This window comes from Argiope bruennichi, chromosome 6 (assembly GCF_947563725.1).
Source record: "Argiope bruennichi chromosome 6, qqArgBrue1.1, whole genome shotgun sequence".
In the NCBI taxonomy this organism is placed as follows: domain Eukaryota; kingdom Metazoa; phylum Arthropoda; class Arachnida; order Araneae; family Araneidae; genus Argiope; species Argiope bruennichi.
Genome location: NC_079156.1, coordinates 46,272,646 through 46,287,593, shown reverse-complemented (window position 1 = coordinate 46,287,593; position 14,948 = coordinate 46,272,646).

Genomic DNA, 14,948 nt, shown 5'->3' with positions numbered 1-14,948 from the left:
AAATATTTCCAAGTGTTGTTCTGTGTTCTGAGAATATCATGAAGATATCCTAATAATGTTGCTGGCGTTTTGTACTTAATAGAGTTAACACTTCTAATCGAAACAAAAATGGGCTAAGTTGTTTTCATGAAAATAATAAAATCATGGCATTTTAAGAATGACAATTATGGAAACAAATGGCATTTCTGACTATCATCAAAAGGCAGCTGATATTTTACTTCACACATTAAACTGAAAGCAAATTTATTGGAATAATAGATTTAAAATATAAGAAAAGGGGAATTTACTTACAATCTATGGGAGTTTTATAATTGTCAATTTAATAATGAATTTTCCATAACCAATATTTAATATTGATTAAGTACAACCATTAAGTGAGAAACGAGAGCAGTTCTCTTTTTGAGCAACCAGTTTGTTTTTCTTAAAAAGTAAACAAACTAAAGAAAATCACTTGCGTGGCATTATCCCATGTGGTGGGTAAGTGGGGGAATACAGTGGAATTTATTTTTCCTTAAATTATACACATTAGTATTTTCAAGGGCATTAAAAAATTGTAGAATTTTTAGATGCATAATGTTATGAGCTATGCTGTGGCAAATGGATATACTTTTTATTCAATGATAAAATTGTGATTTTTTTAATTATATGTAACCCCTTGTGTTTTTACTATATTATATATACTATATTATGCAATTAATATATATTTACTATATTATACAATTAATTGAATTTAATAATTTATGCTTCATACATTTTTAATAAATTAGAGTTATATTTTTCTCCAATTTTTGAATTTTATTAAATCGCCAATGAAAATAGGCTTCGATGAAGCAACACACACACACACAAGAAATTTATTATGTTGGTTTTATGTATTCAAAAAGAGAAATTTATAACAAATTTAATAAAAAAATTAGTTTTTGCAAATTTTGATTTTTTTTTATCAACAATTGCAACTTTTTATTCTTCTAATAATTAAGTCATAAATGCTTACATTTAAGATCTCAAATAAATAATGGTATAGTTTTTAAGTCGATACTGATTTTTTATAGTTTTTTACTGTGTCCTTCAATAAAATTTTGAAAAAAAAACAATATAAGGAGTAATTAATGCATGATAATAAAAATAGACAGAAAAAATATGATGTAAAAATTATCCATGACGCATGCTCAAGTCAATGATGGATGGCATTAGATATCCTTTAAAACCTGCGATTTCATTCATTTCTCCCGATGATCTTTCATACAATTAAATTTCCTGTCTATAATGAGATTTAAACAATCTAAGTAACGAATCAATGGCAGTCGTGTATGCCATAATCCATCGTTTCTCAGAATATTTCAAATTTAATAATATTTTAATCTTAATCTGTTTATTAGATAACAATCTATTGGAATAATTCATGTTGTGTTAATGGATATATATTTGACAGTCATGAAATATACCTGTTATTGCGCCACCACTTATTTATTTTATGCGATTTTTTTAAAGCCTAGTTACTGCTTTCAAATATAGTTTTACATTTTGTAGGGTTGTTTGTGGAGTTGTATTGTGAGCTCAAGTTTACTAACTTTGAATAAAATATCATTTTCATATAAAAATTACGCAAATAAAAGGTATTATAATCGTCATAAAATTCGAACTGCAGATTATGGCGAATCTATAAATTTCAAACACTCTCTGAATCTGAAAAATGCATTTTTGGAATTATATCTGTTTGTCTGTGAGCACGACAACTCAAAAATGCTTTTAATCCGATGGATGTAATTTGGTATATGGGCTTTCTTTCAAATTTTAAACAAAATCCATTCAGATGAAGTCTGTTAGTCTGGCAGTCCCATTTCATGTGGGTAACTCCCTAAACATAAAACGTAAAAAACTAGATAAATAAAATTTGATTTTATTTCTAAAATGCACATCTGTATAAATTTTTGAATTAAACTTGTAAAAGGGTTGACCGTTAGTTGGCCTTCATTTCGCCTGCATATAAAAGTAATAACTAAAAAATGTAATGACTTAAATAACTGCGTGTGATCTTGTCACTACAATTGTAGTTCTATATCACATTTTAGATCCAGTCGATTGAAAAAAAAAATCATTGTCAACCGAAATTCGATCTTCAGGTATTTGCGAATTAACCACATGTCAGAGATTAATCTCTAAAACACCGCCAAAGATTGCATGATAGATTCAGTAAAAGTGCTAGATTTGAAATTCTATTCTATACAATTTCATAACTATTGTTCGTCAATTCGGAAAATTTTAAGAGAGCCGGTAGAGAATAATATCTTTATTGGAGAGTGTGCGAGGAAAAGAAAAGAAATAAATGAAATTAGGTATGTTGTCTTCTGACTATAATTGTTAGTTTTATGCCATTTCTTTTCAATCAGTAGGAAAAAACGCACCCAAAATACAAATTCATTTTAAAGATATGTGTTTTCTATCTACATGCTAGAGATTAATCGCTAAAAATATCGTCAACATCATATGCTAGATTTAACAAAAATGCTAAATTACAGATTATGTAAGGTTTACACATTCCACAATTTTATTCATGGGGTGGGGAGTGGGTTAGGGTTAACACCCGTATTGAAGAATATACGTGAATACGTATTGAAGAATATACGTGGCTTGACGACTCAGCTACAATCAGTTAGCTGTGGAGCCAATTCAGTATAAATATTTTTCGATCAATTTGTCTTATTGAAATAATTTTACTACCGCGTTCCAAATTTACATTCTAGTGTTATCAAATACTCGTTTAATGGAAACTTTAGAAGAAGATCTTGACGAAAAATTTATTTAACTTTGTCGTATATGGGGACCATAGGTTATATTTAAATAATCTGGTAGCATCTTTTAACAATGTACAGACTTGTAATGAGATGTCAATATTGTTGAATATTCCTATTTTTCTACTATATCTAAGTAAATTCTCGCCTTATTATGACATTAATTTGCAACTAATTCGAATCTTGGCAAAATAAAGTTTATATAATCATTTCAGATCGAAAATATTACAATATGATGCTAGTTGAATGATACTGGTGTGATTCCATTCTGAGTTTGGCTTTTAAATATGGTGTTGTCCTAACAGAAGAAGAAAAAGTTAGAATTTGTTTTAGAATTATTAGAAGAAGTTTTTAGTATGTGTATTAATGAATGAGTATCAGTTCATGCCTTCCAGTCTTGCATGAGTTGACATACCTGGAGTTAACTGGAAAACAGAATTGAAAATCTTATAAATTACAACAACTACTGATCTGCTATTCTTTAATGCTAAGAAATATTTTTCGCACTACACTAAACAATTTTCACTTATGGTTATAAGAACTACTATTAGACGAAATATTTCACTTATGTAGGTGAAAAAATATTAAAGATACTGAAATTTAACATATTCAATCTGTTGTATATTTCAGCCTCATATTCTGAAAACTATAATACATTTTTATTGACTTCAAATTTTAGATAAACATGACTTAAAATTTCATTAAGTTCTCAACATTTTTCCAAATCAATATTCTTAAAGTTAAATTGTTAAAATAATATCGATTAAGTTTATAAAGTAAGTAAAAACTTTTAGGAATTCTATGTAGACATATTCTAACTATGCTCAATATGCTGACAGAAATTATAACAGATGTTTATTCATTTTATATGAAATATAAATTTAAAAATTCCATTTTACCAAAACAAAGACTGTTTATAAGGAACACAAATGTCAGCTAAAACAAGCAGATAGATCTGGTGTCTTCGGAATATTAATTTAAATTTCTTCAGAATTAATTTAAATCACTAAGATCTATTTTTTTACCTTCTGATTTATCTTTTCTTCACTAAACTTTATTTTGGTATAATTAGAGAGTACAGTTTAATTTATGTGCTTTAAAAAGTTTACGTAATTTGTTAAATTATACAAAATAATTAATTTTTTTTAATTCTTAGTATTTTTATTTATATGCCTAAAGTACTGACTGATTTATTCAAAAATTGCTCCGATAATATTTTCGACATCCAAATTTCTATTAATTTTATCCACCAACATTTTTCTTCTTGCGGTTTGGCCAAAAACTCTTTTGGGAAAAACCAAACTTTTATTTCTTGAAATTTCTTTTGGCAAGAGGCACTAATCTTTTTTTTTTCCTCATGAATTAAAGCAATTAATTTTTGCATTTCTTTCACTCTTTTTTTAATATAATGAAAACTCAGTTTTGGGAGGAATTGTTCCTCTTAGTAAATATGAAATTGAATCAAAGAAAATAAACTTATCTTAAATTCTCGAGTTAAACTAATCTTAGACGTACACACTTGAAGATTTTTTTTAAAATTTTAACTTTAAGAATCCAGTTTTTTCACAGTAGGTCATTAATACATGTTTAAACTCATTTCAGTGAGAAAAAACTATATTACTCTAATTATTAATTAATTAAATAATATTTAGTGAGCTAATTAGCCTATTTTTTGAAGCATGATATCTTAAATTCTAATTTGTACAGACACACAATTCTAGTTGGAAATGATGCCTAATATTAGTCTTCATGTTGTCTGCCTCAATCAAGTTATAAAAATATATAGTTTTTATTTTACATTTTTTACCAACAATAAATAGAAAAAGCAAGATTTTTTCTGTCATTTTAACATTTAAACAGCTATTAAAAATTTATTTCTATAAATATAACTTTGATTGAGACACAAAACATCCGCTATTTCATACAGATAATTTTAATATATAAATAACTGTATTTGGTTTATTTCCTGTTGAGTTATGATTGTTTGAATGAAGCAACATAGTGGAAAAATATCATTCTTCATAAAATGAGTTTTAAAAACACCGTAACTAGAGTTTTCAATGAAAGCACCTCAAGAAAAATAATTATAACTCGAGAAATATTTGGAATATTGGCAACATCTTGGTATCGTTTGAAAGCTAAAGATTCAGAGAATATTATTAATCAATAAAAAAAAATATTCGATATTTTGAAAGAATTTCGAAGTTTTAAGTGTGTACATACACCTTTAAAGTGAAGCCAGTAATGTTTGCTTATCTATGTAAGTTGCTTTGCTCCTTAATTCCAATTCGAAGTAATTCTGATGCAATTGTATAAAGTTCCCATTGAATAAGCTGATATTTCATAATTTCTGTTCCATTCTCAGAGGCTTTATTTTCCTTCGGTTAATTCCAATTCTTTTCCCTAAACATTTTTTGCATAAAAAACATATTGAAGACAAAATATTTATTAAATATTCAAACACATCAATGTAACCTTAAAAAAAAGATCGTCGACTAATAAATAAATAACAAAATAATAAGAATCAAACTAATATTAAGTGGTAGAATATTAAGTAGGTAATTAATTGAATATTCGCCTGGAAATTTTCTTATTTGCATATGAAAATGTAAATGAGTTGAAAAAAATGAGGTCTGTTAAGAAAAATTGCCATCCATTTTGAATAAATTCATGTTTAAACACAAACATGCATTTTTTTATTGACAATTTAACGCAATGAGTTTATAAACAGACAAGCTTGGGATATATAGTAGGAAATGTATTCATTACTTGACAAAGTCAAAGTTCAAGGCAGTTGAATATTTTTATGGCATCATAAATGGGTGTGCTCCAATGATGGCTGAAGAGAAGCATCGCAATGAATATCGAGTATTAGAATTCTTTTTCAAATTCTAAAGTAATCAAAAGAAATGTTAGGGAATTGCGTGCTACGAAAATGCCAAATTCTAAAGTAATCAAAAGAAATGTTAGGGAATTGCGTGCTACGAAAATGCCAAATTCTAAAGTAATCAAAAGAAATGTTAGGGAATTGCGTGCTACGAAAATGCCAAATTCTAAAGTAATCAAAAGAAAAATAAATATTTTTTTTTTACATACTTTCACTAAACATTATTAAACTGCGGAAATATTTTCATTAAATTTTCTATGTTTTAAATTAATATACTTTATTATGAATATTATGGATTCTTGTATAGGATTCTACTAAATCTACTATTAAAAAGCACCATTCGAATGGAAAAAATTAATTAACGTATGTAGTTAAATGATTATTAAATTCTAATTTTAAACACTGTATTATTATTGAGAAAGAAAGAATAAGAGTAACAAGTCTAAAAATTTTAGCAGATGTGGAAGTAAGTGTTGTATCGAGTACAAAAATTCCATCTTTAGAAACTTGAAACTAGAAAAAGTTAAATAAAAGTGCTTAAAAGTTAAGAAACCCCATCTTTTTTTTTATTGATATGGTTTAAAAGAAATAAATGTGCAAATTATTGCTTCAAAAATTCCTTATTCTTTTCTACAATTTAAAAAATCAATTTAAAACTTCATAGATTTTTTAGATGTGGGAAATATTAAATGTTTTTTTTTTAAGTTCAATACTCCAAAATTGTTTTAATGCAGATTTAAGTTTACGAACTGAGTGAACATGTAAGTATTTGTAATGAACTCTTAAATAAAAATGTATGGTGAAATCAGACGAAACCCCAAATTTTATTGCATGGTATCAATAGCAGCGTCAGAATCGATCGGTGGCTGAGAAATCGCTATTGGGTCAAAGTATATCAAGTGATGCTGTCAGGTTTCTGATATATCCCTATGCTGTGGTAAGTGTTCACATTGTCATTCTTGGGATATGGTTATCGTAGACAGCACCATGATTTGATATAGCAAATATATCATGGCTTTTAAGACAGTTCCCTATGCTGTGGTAAGTTTTCACATAGTCATTCTTGGGACTATGGTTATCGTAGGCAGCACCATGATATATATCAAATATATCGTGGCTTTTATGAAGCACGTCCTAATTTGCTTTCTCTGATAGATCTATACTTGCTCATTGAAGCATCCTTTTCCTTATACATAACAAAAGTCAGTGGAGTCGATGCCTGTAAGTATTGATGATATTGTACAGAGTATAATTGGACCATAAAAGGTCATACATGAATGCTTGAAGTGTTTTTACTCTGGATATGATTACAGAGAAATCTATTCAATTATTTCGATAAGAAGCTACTCATTCATACATTTCATTCTCTTAATTATGCTGAATAATATATTTTCTTTTATTCAGCATAAAATCAGTTTTCACGGAATTAATATTATCATGTCCGTTCCTACATACATTAATATCTAAAAATTATTTACAAAAATATTATGCAGACGTATCTCTCTTTCTTTGTTAAGTTATTATCTATTTTTTAAAATCAATGAAAAGAGAAATAGAAATTTTGCAGTGATTAACTCCATGGATCACAAAAGTATTGCCTCAATCATTTATCTATTTGTGACAATAGCCAAAATCCTCCGTATGCATTTGTTATTATTTAAGTCAATTATGCACTCTTTCCTTCAGCTCACAAAAGACGTGGAAGTCTCATGTGAGCAATCTTCAGATTATTCTATTTACTCTATTCAGTTTACTGTGACCTAGTGTAATCATACAACAACCTATGGAATGTTTAGCTTTGGTTTTTTTAATTTTTGAATTTCGTTAACGCTTTACACTGTTGCGTAGTATTGTCCATTACTCTATGCTCCAGGAATTCAAAGATAATTTCACTCCTAAGATTAAAAAAGGATTATGACATTCTCAAATTAATGTGCATGGCAGTCATGTATAAGTTTTTCGAGAGTGAGGAATCAGTACTTATTTTTATGGTCTTCGGTTTTACTCGGGAAAAACGCTCAGGTGATGAGTTTACTTGGGGGATTTTCAGATTTGAGTTTACTTGGTGTTTGTGTGAAGAATGTCAAGATAATGGATTTACTTAGAGGTTTTAAGATTATGCTAAGATTGTTAAGATTTCGCCAAGATATTTACATTCAAGGATTTACTTCGGGATTTTCAAATAATGCAAAGATCGATAAATTCGAGTTCCTAATCACCAATCGCCAAATCGGTGACGGTTTGCATTCTTTGGCGATTTATGTTGGTATGTAAAAATAAACAAATACCGAGAAATATATATACTTCCTCTGAAGACTCTTCAGTTCCGATTGAACACAAAAACCAGTGTGAAATAGAACAGATATTCAAAAGTGGCATCAACTTTTGTTTCTAACTTTTTGTAACTCCATCTGCAACAATTTTTATTGACTGTACTTACTACATGAGTTACAGTATTTTTAAACCGCGCTATTTAAAAATTTGTAAAACAATTTTGGAATCATATCAATAAAGGACAGAAATTAATTAAATATTTTTAGATAAGTTCTGCCAATACTTATCTAAATGCCATCTAATGCTCAACTGATATACACCGATTACGTTTCGTCTATACAGTTTAAAAATTTTGGGTCATTTTATAGGAAGAAACAGAATATGACATTATGGTCAAAATAAGTGCAAAGAACATTCAAATCTTAATTAAAATGTTGAATTATCATTCACAACTGACTATGCTGTCACGAGAATAAACTTCCATTAAATTGAAATAATTTATTTATAAAATAAAAGTGATAGGAAAGATATTGTATTTAGCATATGTATTTAAGTAAACTGCTAAAAAATAAGATGATTCATGTAATTAGTTCGCAGCTAAAACATTTGACTATATTTCAACTGAATTTTTTTTTCAATTATAATACATCTAATAACGACTTAAAATGTAGACAAATATTTTTAATTGATATTGAAAAAAAACCCATTTAATTGTTGTAAATAACAGGAAGAATGATTATACATTTCTTTGTAGTTCATAAAACTTTATTAGCTAGCGAAATAAGGAACTTCATTTATTCAGAAATATAAAACATTAAAAAGATGCTAGATATTTATTTATTCCCTTAGAAATATGCATATTAGATATTGGCAATTAAAATCAGTCGAGCTTAGGTGGTTGCGGTTTAGCTTTTGGATTTAAGTGATATCTTCTAAGCCGCAGACCTTATTTTTAGTTTTTTTTTCTTGTCTTTATAAATATCTTCAAAGCCTATTTTATAAATATTTTCTAAATTTTTTCCTGCAACTAAAAATAGAATTTTCACATGCAAAGTGGATTTAAGTTTAAAATGAGATTCTCTTTTATTAAGAAATTCTCCGAAATAAATTGTGTTGTATAGGTTATATAATCAAGAAAATACAGATTTTCGAAATTAATTCATTTTTTTCAGAAATGTGCCTTGGGAGCTTTAATTTCTTCACGTTAAAAATAACAGAGCACAAATGTATTTTTTTTAGAATACTTATTTTGTTAATGAAAAATTCCTTATTTATATGCATTTAATCAAATATCGTAAGGTGTGAAATTTGTTATTGAAATTTTTGTTTTCTCCAGAAGGGAGTTATTTTTTCTTCTTTTTAAAGATACTCATGAAATTTATTTGTTTTTAGCCCACTTTTATAGTTGGATCGTAATGGCGACTTACATGTAAACAAATTAAGGATGCATCATTTATTAATCCATTTTTATATTGTTTATTTATATTTTGTAAACAAAATCCATTAATCCATTTAGTGGATTTTAATGATTAATTATAAATTTGAATTACTAATTATGTATCCATAATTAGTAATTAATCCCTTTACAATTTTTTTAAAAATTACATTTTACATGTTTGCCCAGATTTATTATAATTTCATGTGATATTCTTTGAGCGGAATGCCACTACTAAATGATTCTGATAATCAAAATTACCATTTACTCAATACTTATACTTTTCCTAACATCAAAAGTTTCTGATAGCTGAAGAAACCATGACTGGAATTTTTATTATTTTGATAAATTGTCCCCTCGGCAATTAGTATTATTATTGTTTTATTTAATTTTTTTCATGGAATAACAACATTCAAATTTTCTAGAGACTCAGTATTAATTATATTATATTTCTTATTCTTATAATAAGAGGGTGTTGCAAACAGTTTCTGATTACTGCACTATTTTTAATAGCAATGCTATGTTAGCAGTCTATATAATAGTTTAGTCTGATTACCGAACTACTTTTAATAGCAATGCTATGTTAGCAGTCTATATAATAGTTTAGTATGATTACCGAACTACTTTTAATAGCAATGCTATGTTAGCAGTCTATATAATAGTTTAGTATGATTACCGAACTACTTTTAATAGCAATGCTATGTTAGCAGTCTATATAATAGTTTAGTATGATTACCGAACTACTTTTAATAGCAATGCTATGTTAGCAGTCTATATAATATTTAGTCTGATTACCGAACTACTTTTAATAGCAATGCTATGTTAGCAGTCTATATAATAGTTTAGTATGATTACCGAACTACTTTTAATAGCAATGCTATGTTAGCAGTCTATATAATATTTAGTCTGATTACCGAACTACTTTTAATAGCAATGCTATGTTAGCAGTCTATATAATAGTTTAGTCTGATTTTAACTGTTAGCTATTAAAAATAATTGTGTGTGTGTGTGTGTGTGTGTGTGTGTGTGTGTGTGTGTGTGTGTGTGTGTGTGTGTGTGTGTGTGTGTGTGTATGTGTGTGTGTGTGTGTGTGTGTGTGTGTGTTTACATCGCGACACAGGACCAAAAGTGTTTGAAATATTATCTTAGGATTTTTATTGATACTTTTAGAGATTAAATTACCATGTGTCTATTTAAAAAAGAGAATTTTAGGAGGTTTGGAAGCTATTCCATAAGTTTTAGGGATTTTTAGTCTTTTCTTCGGAACGTGTGAATTGTAATGGCTATCAATGTCTAAGAATGCTTATTAGAATGCTTATTAAATAAATAGTTAAGATTCGTATCAGGAAATAAGAAAATTTTAGAATAACTAATAGGGACTAATTTAAAATAAGATATAAATTAAATTGAGATATACCATAACATATATCCGGTTTCTTTTAATAGCAGGATAGAAAATAATGTGTTTCTGATTATTTCGTGTTGTAGTAATGATAAGAAAGAGTGCATTATTATTTTATTAAAAAAAAACTATAAAAAAGAACTTATTTTTGCATCAAATATGAATAACCTTCTTTGTAAGGAGCATTAAACTGTCTTTAGATATATGTAAATATAATTTTTGAAGCAGAGTCGTGGCCGAAACAGAAAATAACAATTTTAATTTTTAACTTCGTTTTATTTCCTTACCGGGAGGCATGATTTTTTGAACAAACAGAAAAGACGAGCACACACACAAAACAGAACGATACAAAGCGAAATGAAGAAAAGCTAATGAAGATTTTATCCCTGTGAATATATACTGTGGGATTTTAATATGGATTTTCTACACGTGTCGACCACAAGCAAGGGGATTATTTAGAAGAATTTGCTTAAGTCAGGAATATTTTATCCCTTCACTCGGGGCGTGAGAATCGCCAATGAAAGCATTTTTACAGAGATTTCTGTTGCATTAATTAAATAGAAAAAGTAGAATGGGATCAGGGAATAAGGGAATATTTTAGAATGAAGATAATATGCACTGAATTGAGTTAAAAATTGGGAAATTAATTAAGTTTAAATTAAATTTAAAAATATCATTACATATATATAATGTAAACACATTTATTTTTAAGCAGACTAGTGGCCGAAGAAAGTGAGAACACTTTTGAATTTTAAAATTTCACTTTATTCTATCCCGGGAGGCATAATTTATGTACAAGAAGCCTTTACGAAACTGACGTCCGTTCACAAGCGATACAAGAGCAGAAGAGAGAAAAATGCGACAGAAATATTTTTCACGATGACTATATACCATGAGATTATGATAGGAATTTCTTTACACGTGTCGATTTAGATAAGCGAATTGTTTTAATCTACAGAACCTCTAATTTCAGCATTTTAACAGAACTTCTGTAGCATTAATTGAATAAAAACGTTACATATAATTGTTTGATATGTATATGTTTAGAAGTGAATGTTGTTTTGAAATGCCTTAAGTCCTAACAGAACAAATACACCATAAAATAGTATTTATAAGGCTCCTTTATATGCTCGTTTGAAATTATTTCATTCTTTTACCCTTATATATGTACATTCAAGCAATACTCCATGAAAATGCCCGAAATGGGAAAAAATGATATTGATGTGAAAATTATTTTTCATGCTATTAGGGAAGAATTAAGTGAGATATGTTTTGCATGTACTTCCATTCATGTTCACGAGCTTAGCAATTTTGTTTTATAGAATAAAAATGAATGAAATCATACAAGGTATTAATGTGTTGGTATTATATTGCTATACTAATTTTGAAATTAAGTTTCATTATAATCATGTTCATGCCATTGAGTGCATTTAAAACATCAAATAAACTTATATCAATTAAACTTATATCATATTTATTTGTTTATCAGCGTAGTTTTTAAAAGAATACAAATTCAAATTTTCCGCATTTTGACAATTAAAATATAGCTTAAAAATTAAGATAATTGTTTTATAATTCATAATTACATATTAAATTTTATGAATTAAAACGGAATATTTTACAACATGCAACTATTATTTTTTTTAAATAAATATTATCTGTTTTTGAAAATTACATGACAGTAGCAGTCTTTCTAATGAAAAGTTGAATATTTACTTCAGTTTGCCCTTTGTGTATTTCAATATGCAATAGCTAAATTGATTAAGAAAGAATAATAAATCTTTCAAAATATTTTTTTTCTTTGTTCCATTTGGATAGTTTTATCTTGGGGCAGTGATAAAAATTTACCTGGGGAATGCTTCTAACAATGGATTTATCAAATTAATTTGATTTAGAGGGTAAAAATCTAATTAGTTCTTATTCAAGTATACTTGTTACCGCTGAATGAAATATAATGAATTGATTTAATTACCTCAAGAGCCACAATCATGCACACAAACAAAAAGATTTCAACACACCAAATTTGATTAAAAAACAGTGAACATTGAATTAATTTTAATTACTTAGTGGAGTTCTCTTGTTAAGTTTTTAACCATAAAAATTAACTTTTTCTTCACGATATTCCCTATAGTTTTCCAATAATTTTGAGTGTCGGTAAGTAAAACTATACTTTCGCGATTAATAAGTACACACAGTTAAGTAAATCGTAAGGCAAACCTAGACTAAGATATATATATATATATATATATATATATATATATATTGTTACGAAATTTCCGGGGTTCGTTTGGATAGTGGGGGTTATATGGTGTGAAGAACGTTCAATCACCAGGCGGCAGTAGAAAATAAAACAACGACGTTTATTTACACGAAGACACACAGGACAGCACAAAGACGACAACTATATACAGAACAGAAGACGATTATCTTCAGCCGAGACGTGCAGCATACAAAACAGACTCTACTGCAGATAGTAGTACACAGCTTAATTCAGCACTAGCCTAACTCCGTCGCTGCTCCGCTTATCTCTGGAAGGCCAGTTCTTATACGTCGGTTCCGACTACTCTTCGACTCCACTAGTCCACGACTCCAATTCACCGTCACTCCCCGGCAGCTGCAGCTCCTTTTATAGGTCTTCGGAGGCTGGGCAAGAAGCCTCTCAACCATTCAGTAACGTTCGAGGCATAACTCGGTTCCTACTGGACGGAACGAGAAAATTCTCGATTTTTCGGGTATAATCTATTTTGGCGCCAAAGTCGCCAAATTCGTCGCCAAGTTTGTCACCAAGCTCTGGGACCTCCTATGGAATTAACTATGCTGGGAAGGCGCATCACAGATTCGTAACAATATAGTTTTGTGTGTGTGTGTGTATGAAAATATTCAAAAAATAACCATGGATGCTCTCTTAAAACAATTTATAAGATAGTATGCGAGAGGTCTTCCTGATATGCTCTCGCATGCTCTTATAAACATACTTAAGTATTATTTACCGTATTGCATTATCGAAAGATAGTTACTATGAATTCTATTTAATCATTAAGAGTTGCAATTATTGGCAATTAATCGCCTAAATATAGTTAATGCAGAAGTACTAGAAACTCGAAATTCCGATGGTGATTAAAACAGTTTTTAAAACCGCATTTTATTGATAAGCTGAAATACAGAATTGAAAAAAATTATTTTCGACAATTTTTTTCTTTAATTTATAATTTGTTATGATAAATATTATTGATTTTTGAAATCAAATTTCCCTTAAATTCGATACCAGACAGTGCCGTTAAAAAGGAATCAAGATTGAATTAAATAAATCAATTAATTCAAGTTAATTTTCTGAATATTGTCCTCGAATATACAGGTAATGTTCAAATGAAAAGGTACGAAATGACACTATGGGTATAAATGAAGATTTTATTCGAAGTATACACTATAAGCCTGATTAACGAACCGAAGAATTCTTTGTTCCTCCTTCCAGAATGTCTGTGACCTTGACGAGACCAATTCCTTAACAGCGTCCTTGAGTCCGCCGTTGAGTTGAAGCGCTTCCCTTTTAGATGTTTTTCAGGGGACCAAATACATGAAAATCACAGGGTGACATGTCCGGGATGTAGGGTGGCTGTCCGAGCTGTTCCCCCTTGAATTTGGACAGTTCCGCGTGTGTGATCCTGGAGACGTGTGAACGCGCGTTATCATGGAGCAGAACCCCACTATCCGTGAGTATTCCCGATCTTTTGTTCTTGATAGACTTACGTGGTCTTCGGAGAGTCTCACAGTATACATCGGAGTTAATGGTTCTTCTGTGTTCGAGGAATCATGTCTTCTAATGCATTGCAACGTCAATTGGACAGCGCTCTTTATTAGAAAGAGCCTCTGTTCTCTCCTGCGCATGCGGGCACCCACGCATGCTCTGATCTACGCTGGAGACTCCAATCGCATCCCTAGACGTCTCGCTGCGTTCTCCCATAGGGCATAGGCAAATATATAAACAGTTATGTTGTTACGACATTTCGTACCCTTTCATTTCAAAACACCTTGTAAATAAGACTAAAAAAATTCTAAATTTTAGCTTTTTAGGAAGTGATGTGAAATTGATTATAAATTTATATTTTAACAAGCATGAAAGAAATCGTGTTAAATTATAGTGTAAGAAAATCAATTTAA